Source organism: Panthera uncia, assembly GCF_023721935.1.
Source record: "Panthera uncia isolate 11264 chromosome A3 unlocalized genomic scaffold, Puncia_PCG_1.0 HiC_scaffold_12, whole genome shotgun sequence".
Taxonomy (NCBI): domain Eukaryota; kingdom Metazoa; phylum Chordata; class Mammalia; order Carnivora; family Felidae; genus Panthera; species Panthera uncia.
In genome coordinates this window covers 35236257-35259404 of record NW_026057579.1, presented here as the reverse complement: position 1 = coordinate 35259404, position 23148 = coordinate 35236257, and the positions used below count along the sequence as shown (strand labels likewise).

Here is a 23148-nt window from a genome sequence, read left to right as displayed (position 1 = left end):
GAATCTAACATTCTGTTTCTTCTAAACGACTTAGGACACCTTGCAAGATATTCTGCACAGGTTTTGTGTTCAAAATTTCCGGTTGACTGATAACTTTTGCACTACTGAGCAGAAAATGCTTCTCTGGATAATCTTTGCAGGGATCGTTTCATTTCTCTGTCATCTTTGGGGCGTGATATAATGAGTTTACAGATATTAGGCTTTTCAAATATTTCTGAAAAAAAAAGTGACAGTGAATGACTTGGATAAGATATTTCCGGGAAATATTTGATTTATGTTAGGGTTTTTTTTCTTTTTTTTTTTTTAAAGATGTCAGAACATTTTATTTTATTTTATTTTATTTTAACGTTTATTTATTTATTTTGAGAGGCAGAGCAAGAGAGCGGGGGAGGGGCAGAGAGAGAGGGAGGGAGAGCAAATCCCAAGCAGGCTCCGTGCTGTCAGCACAGAGCCCGATGTGGAGCTCAAACTCACAAACCGTGAGATCTTGACCTGAAGCCGAAACTAAGAGTTGGATGCTTAACCGACTGAGCCACCCAGGTTCCCCCTAAATGTTAGTGTTTTAAAATGAAGTACAGGGGCGCCTGGGTGGCTCAGTCAGTTAAGCGTCCCACTTCAGCTCAGGTCACGATCTCGCAGTTCATGGCTTCCAGCCCCGCATCAGGCTCTGTGCTGACACCTCGGAGCCCGGAGTCTGCTTTAGATTTTGTGTCTCCTTTTCTCTCTGCCCCGCCCCCACTCACATTCTGTTTCTTTCTCTCTCAAAAATAAATATTGAAAAAAAAAATGAACTACAAGAGAAGCCAGCTATAAATGGTCACTGACTGTGTTATCCCAATTTTATGAAAGATCCAGAATAGGTAAAACCATGGAGGCAATGCCGATTGCTGGCTGTGAGGAACTGGGCAGAGGGGGAGTGGAGAATACCTGTTTAGTGGGTAATGTGTTTTATTTTGGAATGATGGACATGTTTTGAAATCAGATGGAATGTGGTAAATGGCACTGAATCATTCACTTTAGTATGGTTAATTTTCTGTTACGTGAATTTCACTTCAATAAAAAATATATAGTACATTAAAAATTAAAAAGCCTAGTAGTACAGGAACTTTCACAATGCAAAGCACTTCTTTCTCCTGCCCTAGGCCTTTAGCCTCCTATCAATTTCTTACACATACTTGCACACCGCCCCCCCTCACCTCCCTTTTTAAATGGGAAATACGGCATATTGCTTTTTTCTACTTAATCTGGAGATTTTTTCCCCCTATCAGCACATAAAATCTACCTTATTTGTTTTCAGACTACATAGTCAAAGGAATTATTTTCTAAGTTCTTTAAAGTTGGTGTATGCTTTATGTCATCATTCCATTTTTTTTTTTCCCCTGCAGTAACACCTGTACTATAACAAGCTTCTTATTTTGTTCCTAATTCAGTATCCAGTCGGGTAAATCGGTCAGCCCTTTGTGCAAGCAGGTTTAAAGCTGAGAATCAAATTCCTTTTTATGAGTCATTTCTCAGAATCAGGAACGATGGTGGAATTAGCCAAATGCCTTCTATGACAACAGGAGAATTAAAAAAAACAACAACGCATTTAATTAATTGATAGTCAATGAGCCAATGAATTTGTTCCATAGCTAATTTCACATATGTCTCCATTACTGGAGAATGTATTTTATTTTCCCCCAGAGGAGACAACGGTGGAGTAAGTCAGTGCAGGACAGCTCTAAAGGGATGCCTGTGGGGCGCTCTGTCCTCCAGCGTGCACGACCATTAGTGACAATGCCCGTAGACAGAGATCGCTTTCTTGAAGCTGGACAAGACCTCTATTCATAATAAAGTCAAACAGATGGCACATGCGAAAGCCTCCACTCATTGTGGCTGCACAGGCCGAAACGCATAGATCTGTGTTGATTTGGGGAACAGTAACTTCCACGTTAGGCAGCAGCTAAAAGAAATTCTCAGCTTGGGAATGGAAAGATTGGGGAGAAGCAGAGGGATTGCCTTTGGGTTCCTTTTGTGTCTGTGTGTGGACGGAGTTGTAGGTAAGTGAGCACGAGCCTGTTAACACCAAGTCTGAAAGTGCATTCGCCACGAAGAGGGGGACAGAGGAGACAGAGACAGCAAGGAGAAGCCTGAGCTTGTACTGACTATTCTCCGCACAGATGTCAGAGCAAGCCTCACACCAAGAATTTGCTTCAGGGACCCGAGAATGCAAAGCAGTGGGGTCTTTCTGTGGGATTTTAATTCAGACTTGCAATGTGTTGTACTTAACATGGTCTTTGGTGAGGCCAAAGAAAACTAATTATTTTCCTTCAATGTGTGTTATCTCATGGGTAATACATCAAAAATCTTTAGCTCTAAAAACATAAGAGTTATAAAGGCAGAAAGTAAAAAAAAAAAAAAAACAAAGAACAAAAAAACGCAACAGTTCAATTAGAAATAAAATGAAGGGGCGCCTGGTTGGCTCAGTCGGTTGAGTGTCCGACTTCGGCTCAGGTCATGATCTCACAGCTTGTGAGTTGGAGCCCCGCGTCGGGCTGTGCTGACAGCTCAGAGCCTGGAGCCTGCTTCGGATTCTGTGTCTCCCTCTCTCTCTCTGCCCCTAACCCAGTCGCATTCTGTCTCTGTCTCTCTCAATAATAAATAAACATTAAAAAAAATTTAGAAGGAATAAAAATGAAGAGTAAAATTCCTTTTAGTCTAAAGTGATTATCAGCAAGTTTTTTTTCTTCTTTTACGTTTTTCTAGAACCTTTATGTGTGAGTGTCTTACTTAAATGTATATTCACAGATTGGATTATTGTAAGAATTGTACTGTGTCCTATTATCTGCCATTACGTCGTAGACATCTTTTTATACCAACCCCTGTAGGTCTGGCTCATTCTTTACTTGTATGGATGACACAATATAATTTATTCAACTTGTCCCTCCTGATGAGTATTTAAGTAGATTTCCAGTATTTGCTTTTGCAAATAATTCTACCAAGAATATGTTTTTACACACATAGGGAATATTTTTGCCAGTCTATCCATAGAATTAATGCTTACGGTGGCATGTGTGGGTCAAAGGTACTCATGTTGTATATTTGGATCTGTTTTTAATTTATTTTACAAATGGCACCCATTATCATACTCCTAAAAAAATAAATGGAAGTTCCTCTCACACCACACTCAACAATATTGAGTTTTTATCCAGCAATGTTGCATTTTTAATCATTGCTGCTCTGATGGCATCTTTTCACCCCATTTCTTTAATTAGGAGTGAGATCCAGCATCTTTTCAAATACTTATTCATGTTGTTTCTCTTTGTCTATTTGTTCACATCCTTTTCCAGCTTTTCTGTTGCAGTGTTTTCTATTGTTATTTTTTCTCCTTTTTCTCCTTTGTCAATTAGGGATGTTAATTGTTTATTACATATAACAGGAACGACGCCACGTTTTTCACTTATTTCTTATTTGACTTATGGTATTTTTTTTACCATATAGAAACCCAATTTTTATAGTTAGATCTTTATGACTTCTTTACTTTTGAGGTTTGCTGGTAAAGTTGTGGTTTTACCTCAAGGCATTGTTAGGAGACACAGCCCATTTTTTTTCTCACGTGCAGCCTGTGTCCCAACACTAGTTGTGAAAGACCAGTCTTTCTCTAGTTGTTTGGAGACCACAGAGTATCCACATAGTTACCTGTCTTCTCATCTGTGAATGCAGCCCTTGTGCAGTGACTGTGTTCTTGCCAATGTGCACCTGCTACTGGGTCAGCGAACCCATTTATCAGGATGGGGTCGATGCCTCTTTCTTCTCCTTGCTGCTTCTAGACCACTGCCCCTCTTCCTCCCTAAATATCCCCTGCTCCCTTGAAACATGAGCATCAGACTTTCTCCTCCCCATCCCCTCTTGTTTGAGCCTTATGCTGACCCCCCTGGCCCTCCTCCATGCCTACTGAGGATTTTACCAACAAGTCCCATGTCTGCCTTCCTGTTACTGCATTTGCAGTATCTGTCTACACAGAAGATCATTCTAAAAGTAGGATCCTGTTTAAAGTCAATAAAGAAATAAAGAAAAGTAGGTTCCTGTTTCTCCCTAGCCCTCCTTTCAGGTCATCTTGGCTTCTGTCTTACGGCAGCTGCCTGTTGCCGGAGTGGTACCTGGTGGTTCTGACACCGGGACGCCTAGCGCCCGCTCGGATCACCATCGTCCCCCGTGGTAGCTATCCTCGTGCACCTGAATACTTCATCCCTGCTGTGACCGGCGACCCTGCTTCCTTCTTGGTGTTCGCTGCCCCCTTACGTACGACCACACTCCTTTTCCTTCTGGAAAGTGGTCCTTTCTCCTCCTTCCCTGGTTACCTGGCAAAAGCCAGCTTTGGCTAAAACACAGTTGTCTGCCGCTGTGTGCTTGCACTGGGCTGCTGCATGGGGCTGGGCGCAACGCTCATCCCGGCCCCCTGCCACCCTGTGCCCGACCACTGTGCTCCCTCAGCAGGCTCCAGCCGTCCCGGTGTTTATCTGCTATGTATGTATGTACATGTAATACCTGACTGTGCATCTGTATGCATGTGTGTGAATATAATACCTGCGTGTGTATATGTATATATATATGTATGTATATATATATATATATATATATATATATACATACATACATATATATATGTAATATCTGAGTGTACGTACGTATGTGTACGTGTATAATATCTGAATGTACATATACTATCTGAATGTCATTATGTATGATACCTGAGTGTATATTTGTGTGTGTGTGTGTGTGTATGATACCTGAGTGTGTATATGTATATATGTAATATCTAAGTGTATGTACATATGTGTACAAATACAATATGTGAATGTATATGTAATATATGAATGTCATTATGATACCTGAGTGTACGTATATAGGTGTGTGTGTGTATATACATAATACCTGAGTGTATGTATATACGTGTACATACGTAAAATCTGAGTGTATATATGTTTAATATCTGAATGTCATTATGTATATCCGAGTGTATATATGTGTGTATATGTAGAATACCTAAGTGTATATATGCATATGCGTATATATCAAATTTCTAAAGGTTTTGAATGCTTATCCCTAGCCCCGTTTTTTTTAGTGATTCTACTGTTCTTTGGTGAATTAATTTAACGAAGAAGAATCTTAAAAATACGTGCTAACAGGACCCGTTTATGTATTGACGGACATACAGTTGGTGAAAGAAATAAATGAGTAGAGTAACCTCTTTAATGCATATTTTTGCGCCAGTTTGGCTTTCTCAGGCTATCCCAAACAACCGAATCCTTTGTTCATAATTCGATGTAGCGTCCGTGTTCACATAAAGGAGAGAATTAATGAAATTGAAATTACCACAGGGGCGTACTCTTACAAAAGGAGAAGCCTCATCCCATACTTTAGTACAGCATATTTGGTTCAAGCAACAAGCACTTCAAATGGCAACCACTAACACAGTTAACTTTGTTAAGCATTCAAAGGGTAACGGATGGACGTAAAGATTCCCACAACGTCTGAACTCCTTCAGAGCAAACTCGTATCCCATCCATTTTAATTTTTAAGTTTTGTTTTTCTTTTTCGGAATCTCTACACCTAGGGTGGGGCTCCAGTTCCTGACCCTGAGATCAAGAGTCGCACGGTCCTCCGACCGAGCCGGCCAGGCACCCCACCTGCCATCCATTTCTGTATCACTCCTACACGGGTTCTCAGCAGTTGGTAGGAGGGCAGGAAAGGTGGATCCCTGAGTAGCTACCATTGGTGTTTCGGCTACACTGCAGTATGTGTGTTCCTGGTACCCTGCAGAACTGTGCACTAACAGTAGCAGGGCTTGTGGGGAAGTGTCAGGATAGGGACTGGCCACTCACTCTCTGTGCAGCTTCGTAGGCAGAGCACTGCTGAGAGCTGGATACCCGGGTGATCGAACCCCGGCTGGAGGCTGCCACAAGTCCTACTCAACACGGACAGGAAAGCCACCGCAGGAGATGCTACAGCTCTTTCATTCCTGCCTGTGTTGTGTCGGGGCAGTGCAGGGGCCGGCAGCTCCCTGGCAGCGGGGCTCTGGAAAGGTGGGGTCGGGGGGGGCGGTTTGCAACCTGCGAACAGCCCACAAGCCACGTGGGCTCACAGCGCACCCCCCCGGGTTGAGAGCTCTGCATGCAGCCTCCCTTTATAAATCTTTGTAAAAGGCAGCTAGAAAAATCTCCTTTGCCAGCGCACCAGCTGAGCGGAGAGCTTTTCCTTTCCTGCCGGAGATTATAATTCTACTTCCTGGCTCTTCTAACCTGGGAAAAGTGCAGAAGCAGGTAGCAGAAGACTGTCTTGTATTGTGCGTTGTTGGAAGCGTCTGAATGTATTGCCAAGTAAAGGTGGACAGTAGACTTGCAAACAATGGGATCACGTTTTCCGGAGCCCGTATCTTGATGCCTTGGGACCAAGGAGGTGTAGCTTTCTGCGGGTCAAGAGGCTTGCTCTGTGCAAGGGCCAGGTGATGCTGGGGGCAGGTCGAACTCTCAGCCTTAACATGGAAGGCTTTGGACTCAGGCGCTCTGACGTGAACATCGCATTTGGGAAATCTTGTCATGGGAGAGAGCAGCGAGGAAGGAATAGCTGTGGGTTTATCCATCGGGATGTATCTCCTGTCTACTCGGATTTAAACGTTGCCTGCTCTCTGTGCCCCTCTTTGAAGTGACTAGAAAAACGGAATTGATTTTGTGCTTTGCTCCCTGACCGGAGATGCCTAAAAATAAGCCAAGTTCAGATGCTGGTGTTGAGTTCCTGAGCAGACACTGTACTTGAGGAAAGAGAGTTTGGGAAATTCAGGAGTTATCTTGCCTTACTCTTTTTAGACTTTTTCCAGTTTTTTAAAGTTTGTTTATATAAGTAATCTCTACACCCAATATGGGGCTCGAACTCATGACCCTGAGATCAAGAGTCACATGCTCCACCAACTGAGCCAGCCAGGTGCTCCTGATGTTTTTCTTTTTCTTTCTCTCTTTCTTTCTTTCTTTCTTTCTTTCTTTCTTTCTTTCTTTCTTTCCTTTTTAAAGTTTATTTATTTTGAGAGGTGGGGGCAAGGGGCAGGGAGAGGAGAGAGAATCCCAGCAGGCTCCATGCTGCCAGCACAGAGCCCGATGCGGGGCTTGAATTCAAGAACCTTGAGATCATGACCTGAGCCAAAACCAGGAGTCAGACACTTAACCAACTGAGCCACCCAGGTGCGCCTCTTTTTAAATGATAGTTTCATTGAGGTTAAAATTCATCATTTTAAAGTACAGTTGGCCCTTGGATCACATGGGTTTGAACTGCCCAGGTCCACTAATATGTAGATTTCTTTTGCTAAATACAGTCCAGGACAGTCAATGTGTTTTCTCTTCCTTATGATTTTCTTAACAACATTTTCTCTTCTGTACCTCACTTTGTGTAACAATACAGTATATAATACAGACAACATACAAAATATGTATTAATTGAATGTTGGACATTTTTTTGTGCTTATTGGACATTGAACGGCTTTTTTGGAGAAATGTCTTTTCAAACTTTTTGCCCATTTTTGATTTGGGTTATTTGTCTTTTTACTGTTAAGTTGTATGAGTTCTTTGTATAATCTAGATACTAGGTCCCTGTCAGACATATGTTTTGTATGTATTTTCTCCCCTTCTTTGTTTTTTGGTTTTTTTTTTTACTTTATTGATGGTGTTTTTTGACACATGAAATTTTAAAATTTATTGTTTATTTTATTGTTTGCACTTTTGGTGATATATTTAAGAAACTGGTACCTAATCAAAGGTCACAAGGATTTACTCCTATATGATCTTTTTCTAAGAGTTTTGTAATTTCAGCTCTTATGTTGAGGTCTGACCCACTGTGAGTTAATTTTTTATGAAAGTTATAAGGTCTGTGTCGAGATTCATTTTTTGCACGTCAGCACCGTTTGTTGAAAAGACTGTCATTTGCCCTTTAAAACGTCATGGAATTCTTGTCAACCCATGAATGTATGGGTTTATTTCTGAACCGGCAGTTTTAATCCAGTGATCTCTATGTTCTTATGCCAATACCACACTATCTTGATTACTGTAGCTTTTTTTTTGACATCGGGAAGTGCAACTCCTCCAACTTTGCTTTCCTTTTTCAAGGTTCTTTTGGCTATTTTGAGTCTCTTGGATTTGTATAGGAATTTTAGGATCAGCCTGTCGATTTTGAAAAAAAAAAATGAAAAGAAAATGGGAAACGGATTTGAATAGGGATTACATTTGAATCTGAAGATCATTTTGGGGAGGATTGCTGTCTTCACTGTTTTCTAGCCTATGTGCACTGATGTCTTTCCATTTATTGAGGTATTTGAAGTCTTACAATGATGTTTTGGTAGTTTTCACTGTACAAGCCTTACATATCTTTTGATAAATTTATTTGTAACTATTTTATTCTTTTTGATGCTCTTCTAAAATGTGTCTCTTCTCTAACGGCGCATTTTTAAAATCCATTCTACCAGTTTCAGCCTTTTGATTCAAGTGTTTAGACCATCTTACATAATTACCAGTAAGGTAGAATTTATGCCTACCATTTTGCTCTTTATTTCCTATGGGTCTTACATCCTTTGTATTCTTTTATTCCTCTAGTGTGCTTTCTTTTATGCTGAATAGTTTCTTGAATACCGTTTTAATTCAGTTGTTTATTTTTTTACATATTTTAAAATTATTTTCTTAGTGGTTGCCTTAGGGATTACAGTCAACATAGTCTTATTTGTAAGCTTTTCAGTGGACCTGAACCTTTGCCTGTAGGAATCCGATTAGGAGAAGTCCAATGGCTGTGAACGGAAAAGGAGGGGACAGAAGAGAGAATCGGGGACGATTTGTTATCTGAGAGTTACTTGTGTTGGTGGATTTATCTGTTAACTCCTTGGTGGAATTATTTATACCACAGACCTCTCCAGTGAACCAGGATACTTACCAAATGTTGGATCTGATACAGTTTCTAGTAATCGTATCAATAGCCTTCCCTCCGGGCTTGGGGATTTGAGAGGCTGGTGCTGGGGAGGCTGGAAGTCAGCGTGGTGTCCTTTCTGCCTCCTCCTTGCAGCCTGCTCTCTGAGCTCCTGTGCTGTCCCCACGTTTCCCAGGTGCCGAGCACCCTGCTGAGTGTGGACCGCTCCAGGTCCCCACGTGTGGAGGGACCCCAGGGCCCGAGACCTTCTCCCACGTTTCCGTGAGGGTGGCCGGTCACGAAGGGAGGGGCCAGCTGAGTGCACGTGAGCGTAGCAGGACACCAGGATTTGGCCAGAAGACATTCCTTTCCTCCCCCAGGACTTCTCGGAGGTAATTTTGAATTTGGAAAAATGAAAACCTTCATTTATGTCTTCTTAGCGGAACCTCAGCCACCAGAAAGACTATAGCCCTGCCTGGGTGGATTTCTCCATACCTCTTAAGCTGCACCATGGAAACAATTGCCTAGTACAATTGTTAATTTTGAGGATGGTTCTCAACATATTATGTTAAGCTATTATAGTAATTAGTACTTTATGAAGATTTACACATGGGCCCTCATTTACTGCTTGTAACAACCCGTGGGGTCCATATTGCTCGTCTCGCTTTGTAGACGAGGAAACCGGTTCAGAAGATGTATCAAAGGTCTCACCGATTGATTAACTCATCGAGAACCAAGGGTTGTGCCTGGTGCTGTTCTCACTCAGGACACACAGTGAACTCAACAGACACAAGCCCCTGCTTTCAGGGAGCTTCTAGTTGAGTGGGGGTGTGAGTGGAGGATGGGGGTGGGGACGGGAACAGACAGACCACAGACAGCCGCCAGTGTGAAGAAGGAAATTGTATGTTTCATTACAAGGCATGAATGTTGTGGAGAGAAGAAAAAGTAGACCAAGTTTTGGAGGGTGGAGGAGGTTGCAGTTTGAAAGGGGGTTGGTCAGGAAGGGCTCATTAGAAAGTTGACATCTGAACGTGGATTTAAGGAGTTGTGCTAACTAACCACTTAGTGTCTGGGACAAGAGCATTGCAGTTAGAAGAACAAGTGGGTGCAGAGACCCACTGGCGTGCTGGAGAGACACCAAGGAGGCAGGGTGGCTGGAGGAAAACCCAGCAGTCACAAGTGAGTTTGGGGGGTGGTCGGGAGGCTGAACAGGAAGCTGACCACGTCTAGCATCGCAGGCTGTTGGGGAATTCTAGGTTTTATGATGGGAAATCAGTGCAGGGTGTTAAGCAGGGGACGGACAGGATCTGCATTGCATTTTCATAGGTTCATTCTGGCCTCTGTGTCCATATGGGAGGTAGGGGTGGAAGATGGGGGTAGACCAGGTGACCGTTGAGAGGCCAATAGAGAAATCCATTAGAGTCGTTCAGACGAGACAATGGTGGCTTGCTCTATGGTAGCAGTGGAAGGGGCGAAAAGTGGTCACGTTCTGGATACAGTTTGAAGACAGGGTCCTTAAGATGTCCTGGCGGAATGGGTGTGGGGTGTGAGAGGAAGGGGCAAGTCTGTAAGTGTGTTGAGGGTTTTAGCTGGTCACTAGACGGACCTGTCACCCATGGAAACGGGGACGTCCGCAGGTAGAGGAAGTTGGGTCACGAAAAGAGTAGAAGTTCGGTTCTGAGCGTGTGGAGAGGTTGTAAGACAGATGCTGAGTGGACAGGTCCGTACAGATCCGATGGTGGAGGCCGGTGATCCGGCTGGGGTGTAGTGGGAGTCTTGGACCTGTGGTTGGTTGGTGTTTAGGGGAGTAAGATCGGATGAGATCCCAGCGAGAGGAGAGTTTTGAGGACTGGGCCCTGGGACATTCCAGCTGTCGGAGGAGCAGGCGGAGAGGAAGAGACGGCAAAGGAGACCAAGGGGGGACAACCAGAGACCAGGGGGAGACCAAGAGCGTGGCATCCTGGAAGCCCCATGGAATCATCTCAGAAGCGGGGGGTTCTGAGCTGATGGCGCAGGTGAGGGGAGGGCTGAGAAGTCTCTGGGGTCGGCACCGTGCTGGTCGCTCACTGGTGGCTCTGGGAGCAACACGGAGGTCTGGTGGCTGTGGGCCCAAAAGCGCCATTGGAGTGGTTGCGGAGAGAAGGCCCGAGGGGAGGACCGGGAGACAGATGCTGACAGCTGTTCTGGGCCGCTCGCTCGGCTGCAGAGGGAGCGGAATCGGGGGTGGTGTCCGGCGGGGTAAATAAGGCCAAGAGAGTCAACTTTCAGTTGGAAGCGTTGGCTCTTGTGCCATGGGCGGCGGTTCAGTAGAGACTGAAAAACTGGGAGTGCTGGAAGGACCTTGCTGACCTCATTTCTTGAGCAGGTGGGAGGCGCATCTTGCACTACAGGCTTGCTGGAGGAGGAGTGCAGACAGTTAGGGGTGGGGGAGGGGCCGAGGACAAGTTCGGGGTGGGGAGTGGGGCTGACGACACACGCGCGGGTGCCCGGGAGGTGGCCCTCGGGTTCGTGAAATGGGAAACCCGGTGGCCAGCCGAGAGAGTGCCCCGGGCGGGGGGGGGGGGATTGCGAGTTTGGGGAGACGGGGCGAGGAGTGAAAAGCCGCCTAGAAAGAGTGGTCACGTGGTAGCAGGAGGAAGCGCGCACCTGACTCGAGACCCTCCTCCTCCCCCATCAGTGTGCTTGTGTGTTTCTTTAGCCAGCTGGCTGGGGCATGGAAGGCGCCCCGGGGGCCAGGAGCTGAATTCTGGTTTGGCCCAGCCCAGGGGGCAAAGCGAGAGGGGCGGCCTGAGTTGTGACAGCGTGTGCGGGAGGGGGAGGGAGGGGGCCGGGGCCAGACGCTGGGCAGGGAAGGCCTAGAGGAGGGCCAGCACTGTCCCCTTCGGGAGCGGCTGGGAGTGGTTGAGAGACACAGGTGGTGGGGTGGGGCTGGGCAGGGCACTGGGGACCATGGGGCCCCTGCAGGTACCTAAAGTCCCTCGTTCCTCCCTCCCGCCCGGCTCCTGGTTACCCACCCTGGCCTCTCACTGTCTGACCAGAGAGCCTGCCTGAGGCATCCTGCTGAACCCCAAACCACAAACCAGTGCTGCCCACACCGCCCCGGGGCGGTCTTGGGAATGTGTTGCCAGGAGCACAGGGCTCTGCTGGGCCCGAGGGGGGTCTGGGGCCCTCCTCACCCTGGCAAGGAGGAAATGCGGACGTTGAGATTTGCCATCGTCTCCTTCACATGCCTTGGAGGCTGTGTGCTTGCTGGCCTTTTCTTTTTTTTAACCTCAACTTTAACCTTCTGGGGTTCTTACATCTTTCCTGGCCCAGAGGTCTGGAGAGTGTCAGGTGTAAGGGAGACAGGAGGGCTCCCCCGAGAAAATGCACTGTAAGGCCTGGAGGCGCGGGGCCTTTTTCCCTGCCCACACCCACCTCCCAGGACGTTCCAGCAAATTCCAGGAGCTGTGAACCGGCTTCATAGTCACAAAAGATTTCATGTGGAAGAGGCCAAAATACCAGAAAATGACATTCCAGCACGAGCAAAAGATCTTTTTAAATGTTTAGGATTTATAAAGAGAAACAGTCTTCATGGACCATAAACCACCCCCCGTTCACACTTCTGTGACTGCAGACGCTAAATCTGAAAGCTAATTCTGTTTTGGTGTTTGGTTTTTTTTCTTCAAGTGGAGAATGTCATTGGCGAGAAAAGATGTCTCGGGCTGAGAAAAACTCCGACTCGGCCTTGGCCGAGCATTGGCTGCAGCCGTGAGGCTCGGCTCAGTCACCTCTGCTCTTGGCTAGTGAAGCTTTAAGGCAAAGGTCGTTTAAAACGCTAACTAGAATCGAAAATATCAATACCCTGCTTTGCTTCGCTTGGGTTTCAGAGTGGCTGAGGTGGTTAGGCGAGCGATATTTTTAGAAAGGGAAACAGTTAAAGATGCTGCTCGGAGATGCTGTGGCTGAAGGCTGTTAGAATAAATCATCACAACCACATTTTCCACGTTCATCGTAGTGGCAGTTGCTTTGTGTTTATTTTTTGTTCCTTTTTTTGTTGGTTTGAGAGCTTTGGGTCACTTTTCGTGTGTGCTCGCTGCCTTGTGGGCCTCTGCAGGGCCTTGGGCGCGTCCTCTGTAAGCACCGTGAGCTTGCCCGTGCCGGGTTCTGGCGGCAGTGGGCTCTAGGGGTCGGAAGAGAGGGAACGTGGCCCTGGGACAGCAGGTTTCTCTGGACGGGTCACCGGCAGACATCCTGTGAGCATCCCTTCCCGAGCAGGGCCAGGTGAGGGGGCCGGGAGGGGAGGAAGGGGGGAGATTCTGCTTGTGTGTTTTTCTGTGACTAATGTCAACAGTGTCCTGAGCTCAGGACAGAGCAAAGCCCAGGCGAAGAGGAGGGGTTGCCGAGGACAGGAAGGTCCCCTGGCCGCTGAGACTCCATGAGCTGTCCTGCCACGGGAGACGACAGGAGCAGAGATGAGAGGAAGAGGTGCCAGGAGCCACGTGTGCTGGGCCCTGAATATTTGGAGGTAGAATCTATCCTGTGGTTGATGGAGAACCATAAAAATGAAAGATAGTGGTAAGATTTATTTATGTATTTATTTTAAAGTTTATTTATTTATTTTTGAGAGTGGGGGAGGGGCAGAGAGAGAGAGAGAGAGAGAGAGAGAGAGAATGCCAAGCAGATTCTGTGTTGTCCGTGCAGAGCCCGACCAGGGGCTTGATCTCATGAACGGTGAGATCATGGAGATCATGACCTGAGCTGAAATCAAGAGTCAGACACTTCACTGACCGAGCCACCCAGGCGCCCTGGTAGTGATGGGATTTAAAAAAAAAAAAAACGCTTCGGACAGATTCACTGGAGGCTGTTGTGCTTCCAATATGAAGGCAAGATTGGAAGCAGCCAAGAGTCAAAAAGAAACATTTGATCATGTGACCTAACAAAATTAAGGGACTTCCCCCACCCCCCACCCCCCACCCCCGGTTTTAAAAATACAGTACTTTTTTTGGTCATTCCTAAAAGCCTAACAACAGAGCTCACAGACTCCTGCATACACAGTTACCAAAGAAACATCATGCCTTCTGCTGTCCTTAGGGTTGCGTAAATAACTTAACGATCTTAGCTACATTTAACACTGCTTGATTAAATATCAATGAGGAAACCATTAGTATCAGGTCATTATAATTTATTACAAAAGGGATAACATAATTCAGTTGCCTTAATCTCATTTTCATTCTGACTGTACTGATTTTAATAATTGATTTTATGAGTGTGTCCCATAATTTGTTTCTAGTGTTGTATAAAGTGTCTGTCTATCAACACATTCACTTGAATTGAATAATAAGGTGAAACGTTTTCTGATAGGAAGGAAGTCTGATGGGCTGATTGGTTTGGCAGTGAAAATGGTCTTTGTCTCTTCAGTTATTGGAACACACTAAATACACAAATAATATGGACAAACATACAATGAAGCCCTGTTATAATAAAACAGTGCACTAACATATTTTGTATGAAAGGTACATTAAAATTTATATATATATATATTTTTTTTTTAATTTTTTTTTTCCAACGTTTTTTATTTATTTTTGGGACAGAGAGAGACAGAGCATGAACGGGGGAGGGGCAGAGAGAGAGGGAGACACAGAATCGGAAACAGGCTCCAGGCTCCGAGCCATCAGCCCAGAGCCTGACGCGGGGCTCGAACTCACGGATCGCGAGATCGTGACCTGGCTGAAGTCGGACGCTTAACCGACTGCGCCACCCAGGCGCCCCTAAAATTTATATTTAAAAAAAAAAAATTTTTTTTAATGTTTATTTATTTCGGAGACAGAGAGAGACAGAGCATGAGTGGGGGAGGAGTAGAGAGAGAGGGAGACACAGAATCTGAAGTAGGCTCCAGGCTCTGAGTTGTCAGCACAGAGCCCGATGCCGGGCTCGAACTCACGGCCTGAGATCGTGACCTGAGCCGAAGTCGGACGCTCAACCGACTGAGCCACCCAGGCACCCCATAAAATTTATATTTTTTCAATTCTTCCTGAATGTGTTGGTTTAAACGGGGTGCCTCTAAGAGAAAGTAATGAGTACAATTAAGATATTTCTGTAGCTTTAGTGTACTGTTTTGACGTACTTCCCGGAAATTGGACCTTGAATGATAGATGTCTTGATAGCTCATTCTTGTGCAGAGCAGGTGTTTTTTTGTTTTTTTGTTTTTTGTTTTTTTGAGGAAATCCACCGATTAAATTGTTGGTGGATCACTAACACTAGTTTTTATTTTATGATTATGTGATTTTTGGCATACGTGTGGAAGAAGTACAAAAAAGCGAGTTCCATTTTTAGACATACCATCTGTTCTCGGATATGTCCGTATATGCAAAATTGATCTTGAACTGGTGCTTTGTGGGTGTCCGAAGATTTCCCGAGTCCCGTTGGTCACCGCACCCAGCCATGAGAGGGGCCATCTGTATTGAAATCTGATGAATTATTTGCACAGGTTAGGACCGTCACTGTTAAGACCGTGAATGGACAGGGTTGGTGAACGACAGGAGGGGTACCAGTGGGCTTTGGGCATCTGTCCCTGGAAGTGAGGCCATGCAAGGTGACCACGCAGTACTGTGTGATTTTGTTCTGGATCCCCCTTGTCCATTTTGAGTTCCACGTCCATTTTGGAGTGAACACCAAAGAACGTAACCTTATCACCCTGCCCCAGCAAGAAAATCAAATGCAATATGAGGTTTCGAAAAATCGGAAGAAAGAGCATTCTGTGATTTCCCCACTGTATGCGTAAGAGAGCGAATGTGAGGATTAAGAAGAAACAGGATGTTTTGTGTATAAATTGCTTCAAGATGGGGAAAATCATATTTCATAATCTTTGAAGGGGGTGCTAGCCTGGAGAAAGCATTTCACAATACTTTTTTTTTTTTAAAGGAATCAAAAAGTTTCCAGTAAAATAGAGACTAAATCAAAAGTGCATGGTCTGAGGAAGATTTTTGCTCTGTTATAAGACAGGACACAAGGATGTGCTCTATACCAAGGGTCACAGAATCATGGATGTTAAGAGCTGGCATTGGAGTTGAATCTTCTGTAGCCTAGAGCTGGGTCTCTGGCCGTGGACATGGAGGTGAGGGGAGGGTGTAGATGTTACTTGGATTTCCATTCAGAGACCTGGCCACCAGCTCTGCTAAACCATCCGTGTTCTATTTAAATCGATTGATAGTGAGCCAACAATGGGTTTTCTGAATCCATCGAGGATCTTATCTCTGATTTTGAGTTTTTTATTTTTTAATGTTTATTTATGTGCTTAGTTATTTATTTTGAGAGGGAGAGCGAGAGCGAGAGCATGAGCAGGGGAGGGGGCAGAGAGAGAGAGAGAGAGAGAGAGAGAGAGAGAGAGACACTCACAGAATCCAAAGCAGACTCCAGGCTCTGAGCTGTCAGCACAGAATCCGACACGGGGCTCGAACCCACAAACTACGAGATCATGACCTGAGCTGAAGTCAGACGCTCAACCGACCGAGCCACCCAGGTGCCCGAGTTTGGGCTTTTAATACAGTGTTGTGTTGAAGTAATGGAAGATGTCCTTTCCCTGTTCCTGATTTTTATAAGGAATATTCTAATTTAATTAAGAATGATATTGCTGTCGCTTTTTCTTTTTCATGTTCCTTATTAGGTTAAGGAAGTTCCCTTATGTTTCTGTTTTGTACAGTTGTGTTTTATGTTTTTAATCATAAACGCATGTTGAGTTTTATCAAAGGCTGTTCTGCATCTATTAAGATGGCCATATGGCTTCCACTGTTTTCCTCCTACTATGTTATGTTACATGAATTATTCCAACGGCAAACTCTTTTGTACTCCTACGATAAATCTAGCTTGTTCAACTTTATGGTTTTTCTCCCCTAAATACAATTCTGATACACATCTGGATTCTGTTTGGTCTTAACTTTGTTTAAATTTTTTTTTCTTTACTCATAAATGAGTTTGCCTATATTTTTCCTTACTTTAACTGCTTATGTCTGATTTAGAAAGAGTTTTTTTTTTTTTTTCCTTTTGTCCCTATTCCTTGCAGGATTTTGTATGTGATTTGAGTTATCTGCTCTTGAAATTTTGGTAGTACTCAGCTGCAAACAAGAACCTAGTCCTTTTCTTGTTGGAGGATTTCTATCGCTTCAGTTTTTTTCAAGGCTTATAAAATTATTTGAACTCTTTCTTTTTGAGCCAATTTTCTTAAATTATATTTTTCTAGGAGTACAGTAAAACCTTGGATTGAGAGTAACTTGTTCTGCGATTTTTCTGCAAGACAAGCAATACTTTTAATAACTTTTAATTTGATAAATAAACCAACGAGGTCTTACAATACGAGTAGTACATGATGCCGAACACCATGCGATCACAACTGAGCCAACGGTTCTCACAGTTAATTCCCTTTGATATGCGAGTGCTGTGGATTACAAGCATGTTTCCAGAACGAATTATGCTCGCAAACCAAGGTTTTAGTGTGTATTTACATCCCCTATATTTCAAGTTAAAATTAGCATAACACTATTCATTTAATTTTAAGTCTCTGCTGGCTGTGTTTCATCACAAATATAGTTTGTTGGGGCCATGTCGTTTTTTTTCCTTGACCGACTTGCCAAAGAGTATATGTTTTATTACTATTTTCAAAGAAAAATACTGTTGATTTTGTTGCCTCTCTTTATTTTAACTTTACTTTGTGTTTTATTTATTTTTGTTTTTATCTGTAACTGGTCTTTCTTTCTAGTCTGTGTTTATTCTGTAGTTCTTACCTAACTTCTTAAGCTACAGACAGTTCTATAATTTTTAGACTGTTTTTCTTTATTTTTTTAAATTTTTTTTATTTTAGAGAGAGCACATGAGCAGAGGAGAGGGGGAGAGAGTGAGAGAGAGAGATGGAGAGAGGGAGAGGGAGAGGGAGAGGGAGAGACAGAGAGAGAATATCTTAAGCAGGCTCCATGCTGAAGGTCGAAACTTACATGGTGCCTCTTGGTCCCACGACCCTAGGATCATGACCCGAGTGGAAATCAAGAGTCAGATGCTCAACTGACTGAACTATCCAGATGCCCCTAGACTTCTTTTTTAATAGAAGCATTTAAGATGATGAATTTCCCTCTCAATACTGCTTTAATGGTGTCTCCTAGGTTTTCTTAAAAAACATTCTTATTGTTGTTTAGTCCTACATTTTTTTAAAGTTCTGTACTTTCTTCTAAACCCATGAGTTACTGATAAGTCTTTTACAGTTTTCAGACGTGGGGACTCTTTTCCTTATCGATGTCTGTCTTGACTGCCTTAATGTCAGGATACCTGGTCCGTGTGATACCATTATTTGAAATTTGCGGAGTCATTTTTTATGACTGTGTGTGATGTCAGGTTTTGTAAATGTTCTATGTAGTTTTGAGAAGTTTGTGAATTCTCAGTTTGTTGGTGATGAGATTGACGTTTATTCAATTTAGGTTAATAGTGCTTTTTATACCTTCCATGGTCTTGCTAATTTTGTATGTTTATTATATTAAGTAATATGTAATGAATTTCCCCTCTGATGGTATTTTTGCCATTTTTTCAGTAACCATGTCAATTTTATTTTTCATATTTTGAAGCTGTTTGGTGTATACAAATTTAGAATCACTGTAGCCTCATGATGAATTGGACCTTCTACTGTTACATAGTTACCTTCTTTTTTCTAGTTCTGCTTTTTGCTTTAAGTTCTCATTTTTCCAATAGTTTTCTTTTCGTTAGCATTTTCCTGGATCACCTTCCTCTGTGATTTGATTTACGGTCTTTCCAGTTCCATGAGGTTTCATGTGTATCTCTCCCATTTTATGATGCGGTTTTATCATTTTTCTTCCTTTTGGCTGTCCAGTATAATCCATTTATTTCGTAGGATCTTTAATATCTTTGGCTTATTTTCTCCCAAAGTATTTTTATACTATTTCCTTTCTTTCTTTTTTTTAAGGGCACATTTCTTTGTGTTCTTACTGCATTTTTTCCCTTTTATGATTTGGCAGTTACACATTCTATTTCCCTTCTCTTAGTGGATACGACTGAAATTTTACCACATGTTATACATACAGCTTAAGGCAAATCTCTTCAATCCTCAGTTTTTAAAATACACAACAGCTTGGCCAATCACACTGTGATTGACTTAGAGGCTTATATGCCAGCCACGCTTTTCGGTGGGGGACTTTATATTCCAACGTGAAGGACCTTTATAGAATCGAATTCATTATATTGAGAGGCATAGCTGTTTCTCATTTTTGTGTTACAGTCATTGCATCTTTGTTGCTACTAAAGGTATGGCCTCTTGAGTCCTATGCCCATGTCAGTATCGGGAGCATCCCAGAGGGTGCGAAACCCTTCCCTGATGGCAAGGTTTCCATGACTTCTGTGTAGATTGTCAGTGAAGTGTGTGCAACAAGTATGAGCATAAAGACATATTGTTAGTCAGTGTGCACTAGATGAATGATCCGGATTTAACCTGTATGTGAGTAGAGCGGCTCCTTCTTACGTCATACAAGCATACAGAAAGAACATCACTGTTAAAATTAGTTACTATCAACAAGGTAGTGTAGATGTTTGGATTCTACAATCTCATTTGACTTTTATTTTCTATAGTATATCAACATGGGTAAGGAGACTCGCCCCATTACCCCCCATGAAAGAAAAGGCCAACGGGATGTATTTCTTTAGAAGACACCTCTTTGGCTCACGTTTTCGTCAGTGACTTGAGATTCTGGGACACAGGGTTTCGTGATCAGGTGTGTTTATTAGGTGTCTGTGGCATTACACCAGACCCTGTCAGGGCCACATCAGATGTGCCTTTTCTCCTGATGTTTCATTGTCTGGCCACACCTATGTGTCTGGATGTAGAATTGTAGAACGTTCAGCTCAGAGGAAGTCAGGGAGCTCTGCGGACAGCGGTTTCCAAAATTATTTTGGGGAGGTGATGGTGCAGTGGCCTCTTTCTTCAAGTTAAGTCTCATGGAAGTCCAAGGTCTTAAAAATAAATAGAAATAAAAGTCAGCGCAGGCTCTGACCGGAACAAGCTCGGGGCACCTGTAGCCCGCACCAGCTACGGCCTCCCCGCCTTGGCCCCAGGCAAAGCCAGGGAGCAGCAGAACCCGCAAAACACCCTTTCCATTTCACCCCTACGTTTCAGCGGAAGAGACACCGGAAGCACCAAGGGAGTCACGGGTTGGTTGGTAGCTGGACCAGAGTTCAGTTCTTCCCGGCCCCTTCTGGGTTCTCTGCAACTGCCTGCTCGTTTCCACAACCCGGGAGAGTTGCTACCCCACGTGAAGCCGAGTAGGACGTGATTTACACATGTCCACTTTGAGTTGAGTTGCTTCTTCAGACCCAGATCTCCTGTGGATCCGGGCCTTTGGCCTGGGTGACCCCAGTTTTCCAGCCAAGACTTGCTGTGTCTCCTTAGTCCCAGCCCTGGGTCTGCTGCGAGCTTCCTCAGGGGTCTGCCAGACCAGGGAGACGCCTGTCCAGTGTCCCGTAACAGGGCCATGGTGACAAAAAGACTCGTCTCTTCTCTGCCTTTTGTTTGCTTCAGGCCCCTGCTAGTCTTCTCACTGCTGGTCACAGAGGGATCGATTCTTTCCAGCAGACAGACCACATGCTATTTCTGTGCTGTAAATTTCCAAAGCTTCTTCCCCGTCCTCCTCTCCAACCGCACGCTGGAATAAGCAGTGTGTTTGCAGCTATAATCAGCACACTTAAATACTAGTTAAATTCGGAGTGAGTACAAAATCCGTACAGCTATAAAAATACCACGTGGCTGGGGGCCCTCTGAGACCTTTGACAACGAGGTGATCCCTCCAGAACTTTTTCAGGCTTATGGGGTGTTCCAAAATAGCCCAGATTACAGGTTAAGGGGGCTCTGATTCACAGAGAGTCGTGTCTGACACCAAGGAGTCTTGGCTGCCGGCTGGCAAATTCCTAGTTTCTGTTTTCCCGAGGGAAGACACGCAGTCAGAAACATTGGTTTTCCTGTCAAGTCGCTGAGGATGACACCTTCCATAATCGCCCCTTGTCCTTGGCGTCTGGAGCACGGTATGTGCCTGGATGGTTGCGGGCGGCCCCTGGCTCCCCGCGTTCCCGCTGTCCTTCGTTCGTGTGTCTCTGGCGCTTTCCCTGCCCCCGTGTGCACACCATTTCACCCACCCCTGTGGCCGCCCGGCAGGTGTAGTATGCAGGCTTGCAGGGCGGGAGCTCAGGAATCCAGTTGGCAGTTGGGTGTGGGGTCTAGGTCGGCTGAATCTCACACACGGATTCTTTCCATTTCACTCTTGCCTCCAGGTGGATCCTCAGAGATGCTCTGTTGTTTTTTTTTAATGTTTATTTATTTATCTTGAGAGAGAGAGAGAATGAGAGAGAGAGCCTGAGCAGGGAAGGGACAGAGACAGAGGGAGAGAGAGAATCCCAAGCAGGTTCCGTGCTGTCAGTACAGAGCCCCACGTGGGGCTCGAACTCAAGAACCGTGAGATCGTGACCTGAGCCGAAATCAAGAGTCGGCCGCCCCACCGATGGAGCCACCCAGGCGCCCCGAGATGCTCTGTTTTAATCTATGGCATCTGGGGGCGCTGTTCAGCCCCCACTCAGCACGTCACTTCTGGAAGGCTCGGTGTTGTGCAGTCCACTCCCTTACTCGTTACGTGATCGGCTTTGACTGCATCCACACGCCACGGAAAATGTGGAGGCTGTTTCCACATTATTACTTGTCTGCAGCGAAGTTCTAACTGGGAGTCTCTGCCCCTAAGCTGTGGAGTAATTGCTCTAAAATGACAAACATGATGACTCTGTTCAGAACTCCCATCAGTGGCTCCCAGGGCCTCGGGGGCCAAGTTCTAACTCTTTATCTGAACCCCACCAGCCGCTCTCATGTGCTCTCCGGGCCCCGGAGACCACCTGGCTGGGTGCTTTTTCACCGGATACTCCCTCCCCTCAGTCAGGGGTCTTCAGGAAGCTTGTGCCGGCGCAAATCTGATGCAGAAGCCCCTTCTCTGTCCTCTGTACCTGCTTCTGTCGTAACCTTCATTCTTGGGCCCCGTGGCCACGGATTTCCTCAGCGGTGACTGCATCGTGCACTCCGTGCGGAAGGCCTTGCGCGTGCTGGGCTTTCAGAGGACGCCTGGAGGTCAGGATGCATTTTGTTGAGTGTTTGCCCAAAGAATGAGCAGCAGTGATACAGGTTCCCTTTCGTGTCCCCTTGTGTGGAGTGTGTGCAAAGTGTGGCCGTGAGCACGACCGTCCCGGGGGGGCAGGAGCTCGGTGTGGTGATTGTCCAGGGGAGGCCGGTCCCGCCGGCTGTCCTCTGTGGCATCGGGGGTCCTGGTTCCACGCGCTGGTGCATAGGGCGCCGTGGGGTCTGTGGGCGGAGCGGTGCCCCTGTGTTGTTTGTCCCCGTGTTCTCCCAGCAGCTCTGTGTGCCTGTGTGCGTGCGCTGGTGCTCATGGGATTAAATAACACCGTGGTTTCTCTAAGCTCCAAGACTGACGCTGTGCTTCTGGGCATCATCTGAGACCTAGAGAACTCCCAAGAACCGACTCTGCAAATGCTTCCTTTTAAGTAACAGACATGCCCTTCTTTCGCACACCCCTTCCCCAGTCTTTGAACTAGATTCCTCCTTGTAGGTCATCTCCCCCCCCCACCCCCCGCCCAGGGCCCGCAGCCTGCACGTGGTTGGCAGGTGTGCATTTGAGGACCGTCCCTTTGGGAGCTGGAGTCTCATATGCCTCACCCGCTGACTGGCCCGTGTCACCAGTTGTGGGCAGAGCTGTTGGAGATCTCATGAAGAGGCCTAGACCAGAGGAACACCACTGCCAGAGGATCACCGACTACAAGAGGAGCACCACCGCCAGAGGAGCACCGACCACAAGAGGAGCACCGACCACAAGAGGAGCATCGACCACAAGAGGAGCATCACCGCCAGAGGAACACCAACCACAAGAGGAGCACCACTGCCAGAGGAGCACCAACCACAAGAGGAGTACCACCGCCAGAGGAGCATCACCGCCAGAGGAGCACAGACCACAAGAGGAACACTGACCACAAGAGGAGCACCGACCACAAGAGGAGCACCACCGCCAGAGGAGCATCACCGCCAGAGGAACACGAACCGCAAGAGGAGCACCACCTTCAGAGGAGCACCAACCATAAGAGGATCACCAACCACAAGAGGAGCAATACCGCCAGAGGAGCACCAACCACAAGAGGATCACCAACCACAAGAGG

The 23148-nt window shown here is 45.5% G+C and overlaps 1 protein-coding gene across 2 annotated transcripts in view; it reads left to right on the top strand.

Moving 5' to 3' along the window:
• Window positions 1-7220: 7220 nt before the first annotated feature.
• RNF144A (ring finger protein 144A) overlaps window positions 7221-23148 on the top strand; it is a 107330-nt gene continuing 91402 nt past the window's right edge. Inside the window, exon 1 of one of the 2 annotated variants that reach the window (XM_049652595.1) lies at window positions 7221-9311. The gene's annotated coding sequence lies outside the window, so the exon portion shown is untranslated. The remainder of the gene's footprint in view (window positions 9312-23148) is intronic. The other variant, XM_049652597.1, reaches the window with a different exon arrangement.